We start from the raw sequence: 12,960 nt of genomic DNA on the forward strand, positions 1-12,960 counted from the left end.
ATGGCGAGTGGTGCAGCAATTACCTCCGCTGTTTCCTTTAGTATCCTAGGATGTAATTCATCTGGACCTTAGGACTTGAATTCATTTGAATTAGCTGTCTTCCCTCACCATCTCTCTGCTTACAGATAGCCTGCATTCTTTTATCCCCCCAATAACACAGGGAAGATCAGTTGATGTTACATCTACTTTCTGAGAGAAAACAGATACAAAATAGGAATTTAAATGTTCGGTCTTCTCAACATCATTTTTAACCAATTAACCATTTTCATCTTGTAAGCATCCAATAGCATCTTTGACTTTTCTTTTGCTTTTGACATACCCCCAAAATCTTTTTTTTATTGCTTTTGGCTTTAGTTGCAAGCCTCAATTCATTATTAGCTTTAGCTTTTCTGACACTTGCCCTACAGTTTCTGCAGACCGCGTTATATTCTTCTTTAGATATTCCTCCCTCTTTCCACTTGATAAACATATTTTTCTTCCTTTTTAGCATGTGTGCAAGTTCTGTGTTGATCCATCCTGGTTTCTTTAAATGCTTCTCATTCTTCCTTCTTTTAGGGATTGTTAATGATTGTGCTTTGAGAATCTCATTTTGCAATATTTCCCAACCTTCTTGGACATTTCTGTCCCTAAGAACATCCAGACATTGGATTCTTCCTACCCTCTTTCTGAGTTCATTAAAATCTGCCCTTCTGAAATCCAACCTTGAGGTCGGAGTCTTCTCAGGTCTTCCTCCTCTTTTTATCCAAAATTCAAGGATACCATGATCACTGCCTCCTAAGGTCCCAGCCACTCTTACTTCCTCATCGATTTCCTCCCTGTTGGTAAGAATTAGGTCCAAGATAGCAGATCCCCTTGTTTTCTCTTCTACCTTTTGGAAGATGAAGTTGTCAGCAAGAACAGATACAAATTTGTTGGATCCATTACTTTTACCTGAGAGAGATTCCCAACAAATGTCTGGAAAGTTAAAATCTCCTATAATCACCTTGTCATGCTTCTTTGAGATCTTGGCCATCTGATGTAGAAAGAGTTCATCAATATCTTCTGCTTGTCCAGGCAGCCTATAGTAAATGCCTACAATGGTGTCCTTTCTGTTGTTCTCTCCTTGTATTCTTACCCAAACAGTTTCTACAGAACTCCCATGCTCTGTGGAGATTAATGTTTTCCTAACATACAATGCAATACCTCCTCCCCTTTTTTTAGGTCTGTTTCTTATAAATAAGTCATATCCTTCAAACCTTGTATTCCAATCGTGTGTATCATCCCACCAAGTTTCCCTGATGCCTATGACATCATATTTCTCTTTGTGTGTTAGGAGCTCCAATTCTCCTTGTTTGTTTCCCATGCTCTGTGCATTTGTGTAGAAACATTTTTGTTTGTGATCGATGTCTCTTGTTCCTCTCTTTTCCTTCTGAATTCTTTGTCTTTGTTCTTTCTTTCCACTTCTAATAGTGAGGTTCTCAAATGTATTAATTAGCTGTATATTTTTACCTGGCCTTTCACTTCCCTTCCCATATTGTTCTAGTTTAAAGCTCTCCTAATGAGTGAAGCAAGGCGTCCATCAAATATATTCTTACCAGTTTTCGTAAAGTGCAACCCGTCTCTAGCAAGCAGTCCATCATATAGGTAATTCACTCCATGGTCTAGAAATCCAAATCTTTGCTGACGGCACCATCGACGTAGCCAGTTGTTCACCTCTAGAATCCTGTTCCATCTTCTTATTCCATGGCCATCCACTGGGAGGATGGATGAGAAGACCACCTGTGCTCCTAGTTCCTTCACCTTATTTCCGAGGTCTTCAAAGTCTCTGCAGATAGTTGCAAGGTCCTTTTTTTGCGGTGTCATTTGTCCCTACATGTATTAGTAGGAATGGGTGGTGTTCTGTAGGACTGAAGAGTCTTGACAGCCTATCAGACACATTTGTGATTTGTGCACCTGGAAGACAACACACCTCTCGTGAGGTTATGTCAGGTCTGCAGACAGCGGCCTCTGTTCCTCTCAGTAGGGCATCCCCCACAACTACCACTCTCCTCTTCTTCAGCAGCACTTCTTTTTCTCCATTCAAGAGGACTCTGTGTGCTTACTACACAGTTCTTTGTGGGTAGAGTTATTTCTTGCTGTACCTCTTTCTCCTTCTGCTCTGTTCTTTGTGGGTAGAGTTATTTCTTGCTGTACCTCTTTCTCCTTCTGCTCAGGAACCAGTAGTAGGCCCCCCTGTGTGAGAACCTGGTACTGGTTCCCGAACAGTATGGGTGCTGGCTGACTCCTGATCCTCCTGCTTCTTTGGGTCACATGCTTCCATTCCTCGGCTTCTGTAGGTACAATGAACCTTTCTTTTCCTTCAACATTCTGAAGACTTTCTTCTGCTCTGTCAAGGAAATCCTCATCTTCCTTAATGAGTTTCAATGTATCTACTCTCTCCTGAAGACTTTGCACCTTTTCCTCCAGTAGAGACACAAACTTGTATTTCTGGCAGGTGAAGCTTTACTTTTCCTCTGGTAGGTCTGTGAACATATGGCATGCAATGCAGCTCACCATATGGCTGCTCTCCCCTTCCATGTTGTCAAATAATGTCCACTTCCAAACTTCTAAAAGTCAAGAATTGTAATGAAGATACTACAAAGTGTACATTTTGGCATTGAGATCTGCAAATTTCTGCATTAAATCTGCTGCTAAAACTGACATTCTGTGGATTTAAATTCGGCCCCACGGCTCAATTTCTGCACTGATTTAGTGCAATTTTTTCTGCAGTGTGTAAATGAAATTTTGAAAATCTCATCCACATTTCTGCTGCTGTAAATGCTGCCACATGTGAACATGGCCTTAAGCCACTCTCAAACACAGCGTCGCCAAAATGCAGCGATTTTACTGCCATTCTTGGACACAGGTTACTGTGGGTTTTAACGTACAACATCATTCTGGTGGGTGATGAGGTGCGTTAATCGTGGCAAAATAGAGCAGACAGCGCTCAAAAACCGAGCGCATGTCTGCGAGGCCTAATTGAACTCAATGGGAGTGTACTACCGCGGCGTTCAAAACACCACAGTAATCGCAGTAAAAAGCGCCTGTGTCAGTGTGACCTTAGGTATCACATGCGGCTGGTTTGCTGTGGACTTTATGCAGCTGAAAAAATCCACAGCAAATCCACACTATTTAGTGTGAATTAGTTACAGATTTTGGTGCAGATTTCACCATTTAAATTGAAGGAGTGACTCCTGCTTGAAATCCACAACAAAATCCATGGATCATTTCAGTTACAGAAAATCTGCAGTAAATGAGGCGCTTGTGAACGCACTTTGAGGCCGGGCTTACACGACTGTGTTGGTATAGAGCATTCCGTTTGTGGGTTTTGCACATGGAATACGCTGTACAAATCTCCCATAGGCGGCCATGTTGCTGCTCACATGAGTTGCTCGCAAGAAAAACCGTATGTTCTAAGTTTCTATCTTTGCACACATTATGCCCGCATACAAGTCACGATAGGACATGGTGATGGGCAGTGTGCAGCAAATACGCAATGTCATTGTGTATCTGCATACGAAGCGCGTGTCTTGTAGGTGGCATGCCGCTAATTACGGCCACTGACGTAACTATAGGGGATGCGGTTGCATCCAGGCCCCGGAGCCTTAGGAGGCCCATAAGGCCTCTCTTCTCCATTCGCCCAGTACTATGAATAAAGCATTATAGTTGGGGGCCCTGTTACAGATTTTGTATTAGGGCCCAGGAGCTTCAAGTTACGCCTCTGATTACGGCCATCTGAGCCAGTCTAAGGCTTTGCTAATATCTGTGTTAGAGTCTCTGTCCCAGATCTGGTAGAAAATCCAGAACAAAATAGCGTAGCATGCTGCACTCTTTTGTATGACAGAAACTCAACCAACCCCGTTATAGTCAATGGGTCCGTCGGACACCATTAATGTCGGTAAGGGCTTATTCAGACCACCGTATGCATAAACGCGCGCACTTCAGCGTAACGCATTTGTGCAGTGAACTAGGTAGATGTGTGCATGTATTGGCGCACACTACTGTACTTTTTGCACACCTCCCATAGATTTCTATGGGGGCCTTTACTGCGCACTACGAAGAAAAATACAGCATATCCTAATATTTTGTGCACACGTGAAATGTGCATGCAAAACACATGCATGAGAATAAACCTATTGACATTAATTGCATTCTCTTTGCATTGAACACGCAAAAACGGTCATCTTGAGGAGCCCTACAGTTGCGGCAAATGGCACTTTTGTGATTTTTGTTGTTCTGCTCCTATCCATATTGCACATGTGAACAGAGTCACTACTGACTGTAATTAATAATGGCTGATATGACTGCAAATATTTACACTTATTTATAGCATAATGTTGCCAGATGCAGCAGGGAGAAACATTGTATCCGGTCCGGCCAATGCTCCTTGAGATTATGCAGCAGCTGCTGATGGACGTGGCTCACAGATCATTACCTGCTCTGGATACAGTTGTATCCACCTCTCAGCTGAGAACATGAATAAGGCCACTTTTACACATCAGTGTTTTCCATCATTATTTAAAACGAAAACAAAGGTTTGGTACCGTGTTAGCCAGTAGAGCAAACTAATCTTGTAGATATGATACCTTTTAATGGCTAACAAAAATATATGATATTACAGCAAATTTTCGTGTGGTTCTTATCAACCCTTCATCAGGCTAATGAAACTGGTTTGGATGGGGCACAATTATCACACAAATGCGGAGAAGATTCCCCTCTCGATCTAAATAAATATTCACACACAGAAATTTGAGACTCTCTCGCACTTAAGACTTAAAAAAAAACACTAAACAACCTGAGATTAGAGATAAATACTTAATCAGTCCACTGAGCTAAGGATAGTGACAGCTGATCATTTGGAGTCCTGAGCAGTGGACCCCAGCTGCTGTCATTGATTGGCTGGACGTCTTCCCTCAGCCATGCAATTAAATGCTCTTATAAACAAGCTGATCAGCTAACCTACGAGAGTTTGCTCACTTGTCGGCTGATCATTGGTCCCTTTACGCGGCCCGATTGTGGGGTGAACAAGTGTTCAGACAAACGCTCGGGCTCAATAAATGGCCCATGTAAAAGAACCATAAGAATGCTGAAGCACGTGGATTTGCAATTTCTACATTGTCCTTCTATTGGGGCTCCTTCACACGGGCACTGCGATTTTCGGCCACCCGCATCAAGGCTGTATTGCGGCCAAAAATCGCATGGAGGAGAGACAGCCGCGACCAAGTCGAGGCTGCATCTCCTGTTTTCATGCCCATTCAGACGGCCGGGCTGTGGTGTATATACGCTGCAGCCCAGAATACCGTCGGCCAGGGAGAGAGAGTTCAGCTCTGCTAAACTCCCACTCACTGCCCCTTAGGCTGCTAGCAAAAGGAGGGGGTGGGGTGGGAGCTAGTGCGCTAAACTCCCTCTCCAGCCTATGGGAGCTGCCGGCAAAACTCCTTCCCACCTCACTTTTCTGGCAGCTCTCATAGGTTCCAATACGAGTCTATGGGACCGTCTGGCGTATTCCGGCAAAAGATAGATCAAGACGAATCTTTTCCAGACAGCATAGGAGCTGTCGGCTGGAATGTGCTCTGTATCCGCTACCTTTCCGGCCGGACGATTTTATGGACCAAAAAAATAAAAATAAAAAATCGCCCATCTGAACAAATGTATTGAAATCCAATGCTTCAAATGGTTGTGATCTCGGCCGGCGCTTGTGTAAAAGAGCCCTTAGGCTGGGATCACATATGCGTTTTTGATGCAGTTTTTTTTTTTAGATAAAGCCAGTAATGCGTTTACATGGAATAGGAGATATAAAGGCAGGACTTCTTTGTGCCTCAAAACTGCATGTGTGCTTCCAGTCTAAATGTCTGCAAGTTTATACTGATGCCAAATCTGAAAGCCTAAACTCTGCTGGTTTCCCCAGTAAGAAGCCATCACACTCGGTATAAATGTAACTATTATTTTATTAGGATCTGAACATACAGAAGTGCAGAATGGTTTCCAGTTCGCTGCCCCTCCATACTAGGAAGCCTTAAGCACTCCTTATGCTGCCATATGAGGTCTCTGTACCAGAATCTGTAAGAAGAAAAACTGTGTCTTGTTCCACCCATTCTAGATTACAGGGATATATAGAACCATTTGGATTCCCCATATGGCGGCACATGGAATGCCCATGGCTCTGCATATGACTTTTCCATGTGCATAAAGCCATACTGAAACCAATATTGAATGAATTGACATTTGCAGCAAATTCAAGGTCTCTAAAGTCATCTAAAAGTCGCCATAATAGTCAGAGTAGATAACAAGTGGTTATTGCAGTACTGAGGGTGTCTGCTCAGACAAAACTTACGCTTCATTTCTGAGGCTTGCTCAAAAACGATTGCTGCAATTCCAGTGTTTAACATCAGTTTAGCCAAAATTCACTCTATATCATATTGTGCCTCCCTAAGAATTTGCCTCCCCCTGAGTGATGGACGCCTCCGTCTCCCAATGAAAGCCTGCGTGTGCGCTCTCGCCACTATGAACCGCGTATGCACATTAGAATCTTCGTTTACAGCGGACAACTTCTTTTCTTCAATGGGCATGAACAGTCTATTAAATGCCATGCTTAGACACCACACTGCTGTGTCCGCCACTATAAAGTGTCCCCAGCTTCCTTCTCTTGAGGATAGTTTCACACGAGTATTTCATCGCAGCGATTTTGCTGCAATAAAACGCCGTGCGAAAATCAGAACCATCTGAAGCACTGGACTCCAATGCATTTGTTCAGAACGGCAATTTTCCGGTGCACATTTCCGCCAGCCGCTTTTACACCGACCGGGAAAGATAGGTCTTGTCCTATCTTTTGCCGGAACACACAGGCCGTTCCCACAGACTCCTATGGGAGCCTATGAGAACCATTAGAAAAGGTAAAGGGGAGGGAGTTGAGCAGCAGTTCATGTTGCTAAAGTCCCTCCCCTTGCCGCCAGCTCCAATAGGCTGCGGAGGGAGGGGAGGAAGTTCTGCTAAGCTCCCACCCCCTCCCTTTGCCGGCAGCTGTCAAGGGGCGAAGAGGGGGAGGGAGTTTAGCAGAGCTGAGCTCTCTCCCCCAGGCCGATGGTATTCCGGGCTGCGGCGTATACACGTCGCACCCGTCTGTCTGAATGGACGAGAAAATGGGAGATGCAGCTAAGACTTGGTCATGGCTGCCTTTCGTTCATGTGATTCGGATGGTCGGAAATTGCAGCGCCCATGTGAAAGAGCTTTGACTGCGTTTATCCTACGAGTAACCATATGGACAGTCCTGCACCAAAAAGTTTTTTTTAATTAAAAAGGTCTAAAATTTTTAGTCTTGATTGTAAAATATACTGAATGCAACGTAATATGTAGTAGTGTCCACGCATACATGGGTCAGAAAAGAAGGATCTAGAAGACAGATATTCCGTGCATGCGCTGAAAACCATTTACAGTGTGCATGCACGCTCCTGAGATTTCAGCACTTGGATTTCAGGACTGGCTTGTCAATTATCACAAGATAGGCGTTTGTACAGCCTACTTTTAAATACTGGGCGGGATTGTGGAAAACGCAAAATCTGGTGCAATTAGAGGGCTTTGAAAAAAAAGACAATGCTAACGGTGGTGAGTAGAAGTTAACATGCAAGAAGTTACTGGCCCTTTAATTAGGGCTTGGTTGGAAATGCATATAAATAGATTGTAACACATAGTAACCAATTAGCAATATCTATCTATGAAGTTTCTTGCGTGATTATTGAAGTTCATGCCATAAAATGAGGATACTTCATAAAGAGGCATCTACAAAATATCTACATGGGGTTAAACTAGTGGTTACAGCCAAAACAGAGTTGGGATAAGAACCTGCTTGCATGCAAGATCTGCAGTCAAACTGAATGACTCTGCAGCACAGTGTGAGGGACTTCTTGGCAGTTACAGCAACCATCAAATTAACTCTTTATGAGCATCCTGTTTAAGGTGTTACTTTTTAATAACTGTTGCGATTTCCATGACGTGTCTCGCTCATGTCCACATACTGAATAATTGGGACAAATTCGTATTTCGTTTTAATTACTGTCCTCCTAGAAGCTTGATTCATACAACTCGTTCATCATGAACATCCGCCATGCAGTATCAAGGCATGAGAAAATACGTAAAAACCAAGGAAACTGGACTTAGCCTGTGATTATAATGGACACTTAGGAATTTGATGGCACTTCTACCATTCAGGGTGCTGTAACTTTTAGGGATTCTCAGTTATTCCTCAGCGTGGCACTTTGCCAGTCTATGCCGCCGTTGTAGCTTCCGCACTTTCCCATTTATTACCTGCTGGATGATGACTCATTCTGTAAAGCTAATGTGTAATGTAGTAGGCCTAGATAGGTTAACCCTCTATCGGGGCAGTGGATTCTATCCAGGACAAAGTGTAATATAAGCAGTTACTCCATCCAAATCCCTTCCTTAAACTTGTGTCTCAAATACACAACTGATAGAATACCAAGACACTATATGCAGAGAATGGCCACCATAGAGACCCCATCTAGTAGTGCATTGGGCCTCCCCTGGCCTTCAAAATCTCAACAATTCATCATGGCATCCATCCACCTGTATTATATGACCCAGGGTGCCCCAAGAAAACATTCCCCTCACCATTATTCTACCTCCACCAGCCAGAACTGTTGACACCTGACAGGAAGGGGTCATTGATTCATGCTGCTTGCAACAAATTCTGCACCTCGCATCAGCACAGTGCAACAGAAATCTGTATTAAGCTGCCCAGACATTTTTTCCACTGTATTCAGCTGCTAATTGCTTGAGTGTACACTTCCTGTTCATCAGAATGATTCCTGACATTCTCCTCTGACCCCTTTTGTTGAGGAGTTGTTTACATCCACAGAAAGCATTTGGATTGGATGCTTTCCTTTGATCACACTATTCTTGGTATACTTTCCACACTGTCACATGTGAAAACAGTTGGCAGTGAAATCCTGGCCCCGGCTACTCTAGAACCGATGACTAAGCGTATTTGGACGTCACTCAAATTGCTTGATTTTCTTTCTAATCTGGATGCACACTGGAACTGATCTATGGAAAACCTGTCAACTTGATTTAATGCTGCACTTTGGAAGTCACGGCTCTAATTTGTTTACAGGTAATCCTCAATCATGAAAGGAGCCAATCTCTCCAACAAAGTGGGCATTCACTGTAGGACTATAATACAAGCCCTTTATGTTATGGTGTATGATGCTTATGTCCTCCTTAAAGAGGCATCAACTTTCTAGTTAATTTCTGCTCATGTAATAGCCTGTGTGTGCCTTATAAATCACCTGGCCCAGATGGAATATACCCAAGGGTTCTAAGGAACTAAGTGACTTGATAGACAGACCGCTATTTCTTATATTTGGGGGCTCTATAGAGATCAAGGTTATACCATTAGATTGGCGTATTGCCAATGTGGTCCCAATATACAAAAAGGGGTCAAGAAGAGAGCCTGGTAACTACAGTCCGGTAAGTCTCACTTCAATAATTGGAAAATATTGAGAGAGATGCCATCCTGGAATACCTCAAGGAAAATAATGGTATAACCCCTCATCAGGATGGGTTCATGAGGAGTCGATTATGTCAAACCAACTTGATCAGCTTCTCAAGTGAAGTAAGTTTTAGGCTGGAGCTGGGAGAGTCTATTGATCTCTTATGTCTGTATTTTTCTAAAGCATTTGACACTGTGCCATACAATAGCTGATATATAAAATGAGACAGCTCGGTCTGGGCGAAAAACTGGCACAGAGATAGAAAGTAGAGGGTGGCAGTTAATGGTTTGTACTCTGATTGGGCCACCGTCACTAGTGAGGGCCGCAGGCTTCGGTATTGGGCCCCATTCTGTTCAATATATTTACCAACGACATGATAGAGAGGCTGCACAGTAAAATATCAATATTTGCAGACAATACGAAATTATACAAGACTAGCTTACCCGTCGCGCGTTGCTGCGAAGACAGACAGACATACATTAGTTTTTATATATCTAGATAACAACCAATCACAGCGTAGCTTTTTTAGGTTACCTCAGTGGTATAATATATAACAACCAATCACAGCGCAGCTTTCATGTTACCTCAGCTTTATAATATATAACACCCAATCACAGCGCAGCTTATATGTTACCTCAGCAGTATAAAATATAACAACCAATCACAGTGCAGCTTTCATGTTACGTCAGCAGTAAGAGAAATAACAACCAATCATAGCCCAACTTTTATTCTGCCTCAGCAATATAAAAAATAGCAACGAATCACAGCGCAGCATTCATTTTACCTCAGCGGTATAATATATAGCAACCAATCACAGGACAGCTTTTATTTTACCTCAGCATTCTCAATATCCAGGAATTGTCTTGTGATACGTTCGGCAGATGCATCATTTTGTACTTGAACACGCATCCCGTTGCTCGTAATGCCTTTTGCTTTTGTGCTTGAGATGGAAATCAAACGATCTTTGTCTGGGGGTGCATAACTGTCGACGACGCTCACACGCGCGCCACCTATCGTAGGATAGCTGTACTATGCCAGTAATCTTCCCAGGAGTGTACTCAACAACTTCCCATTAACTTTTCCTATTTAGGACATAATCAATGCTCGTGCCAAATTTCAAGTTTCTATTACATCGGGAAGCGAGATAATTCGAATCCGTACGTAAAATTTGGACGCCAATTGTCTTGCGCTTAAAATTGAATAATCGAGTTGGGACCCATTACCTTTTCCTATTTATGACATAATCAATGCTCGTGCCAAATTTCAAGTTTCCATGACATTGGGAAGCGAGAAAATTAGATTCCGTACGTAAAATTTGGACGCCAATTCTTTTGCGCCTAGAATTGAATAATCAAGTTGGGACCCATTAACTTTTCCTATTTATGACATAATCAATGCGCGTGCCAAATTTCGAGTTTGTATTACATTGGGAAGCGAGAGAATTCGATTCCGTATGTAAAATTTGGACGCTAATTCTTTTGCGCATAGAATTGAATAATCGAGTTGGGACCGATTAGCTTTTCCTATTTATGACATATTCAATGGTCGTGCCAAATTTCGAATTTCTATGACATTGGGAAGCGAGAAAATTAGATAACGTACGTAAAATTTGGACGCTAATTCTTTTGCGCATAGAATTGAATAATCGAGTTGGGACCCATTAGCATTTCCTATTTGTGACATATTGAATGCTCGTGCCAAATTTCAAGTTTCTATGTGAGAAAATTACATTCCGTATGCAAAATTTGGACGCTAACTCTTTTGCGCATAGAATTGAATAATCGAGTTGGGACCCATTAGCTTTTCCTATTTATGACATAATCAATGCTCGTGGCAAATCTCACGTTTCTATGACACCGGAAAGTGAGAAAATTACATTCTGTACGTAAAATTTGGACGCTAATTCTTTTGCGCATAGAATTGAATAATCGAGTTGGGACCCATTAGCTTTTCCTATTTATGACATAATCAATGCTTTTGGCAAATTTTAAGTTTCTATGACACTGGGAAGCGAGAAAATTAGATTCCGTACGTAAAATTTGGACGCTAATTCTTTGGCGCATAGAATTGAATAATCGAGTTGGGACCCATTAGCTTTACCTATTTATGACATAATCAATGCTCCTGCCAAATTTAACGTTTCTATTACATTGGGAAGCGAGAGAATTCGATTCCGTACGTAAAATTTGGATGCTAATTCTTTGGCGCATAGAATTGAATAATCGAGTTGAGACCCATTAGCTTTTCCTATTTATGACTTATTCAATGCCCGTGCCAAATTTTATGTTTCTATGACATTGGGAAGCAAGAAAATTATATTCCGTACGTAAAATTTGGACGCTAATTCTTTGGCACTTAGAATTGAATAATTGAGTTGGGACCCATTACCTTTTCCTATTTATGACATAATCAATGCTCGTGCCAAGTTTCTATGACATTGGGAAGTGAGCAAATTAGATTCCGTACGTAAAATTTGGACGCTTATTCTTTGGTGCTTAGAATTGAATAATCGAGTTGGGACCCATTAGCTTTTCCTATTTATGACATAATCAATGCTCGTGCCAAATTTCATGTTTCTACGACATCGGGAAGTGAGAGAATTAGTGGCAATGATGGAAATCGAACGATCTACGTGGGGGGGTTGTAACTGTCGACGACACATGCGCGCGCCTTTTAACCGGCTTCGCCCGAGTTAATTTGGTACTGGTGTTTATCTGGTGTTCAGACGGAAAATCTTATGAAGTCGTGCTTACTTTAGAGATACTGAGGAAAAAAATATGTTCACCATTTTGCATAGTTCTCTGCGTTACCCAGGAAATACCACGGGGAGGTAACCATGCGACGTTTCCTTTATATAAAATGACATCAGGAAGTGAGAGAATTTGATTACGTATAAAAATTTGGACACTAATTCTTTTGCACTTAGAATTGAATAATCGAGTTGGGACCCATTAGCTTTTCCTACTTATGACATATTCAATGCTCATGCCAAATTTCCTGTTTCTATGACACCGGAAAGTGAGAAAATTACATTCCGCACGTAAAATTTGGACGCTAATTCTTTTGCACTTAGAATTGAATAATCGAGTTGGGACCCATTAGCTTTTCCTACTTATGACATATTCAATGCTCATGCCAAATTTCCTGTTTCTATGACACCGGAAAGTGAGAAAATTACATTCCGCACGTAAAATTTGGACGCTAATTCTTTTGCGCATAGAATTGAATAATCGAGTTGGGACCTATGAACTTTTCCTATTTATGACAAAATCAATGCTCGTGCCAAATTTCACGCTTCTATGACACCGGAAAGTGAGAAAATTAGATTCCGTACGTAAAATTTGGACGCTAATTCTTTTGCGCATAGAATTGAATAATCGAGTTGGGACCTATTTACTTTTCCTATTTATGACATAATCAATGCCCGTGCCAAATT

This window comes from Eleutherodactylus coqui, chromosome 3 (genome assembly GCF_035609145.1).
Source record: "Eleutherodactylus coqui strain aEleCoq1 chromosome 3, aEleCoq1.hap1, whole genome shotgun sequence".
NCBI classification, from domain to species: Eukaryota; Metazoa; Chordata; class Amphibia; order Anura; family Eleutherodactylidae; genus Eleutherodactylus; species Eleutherodactylus coqui.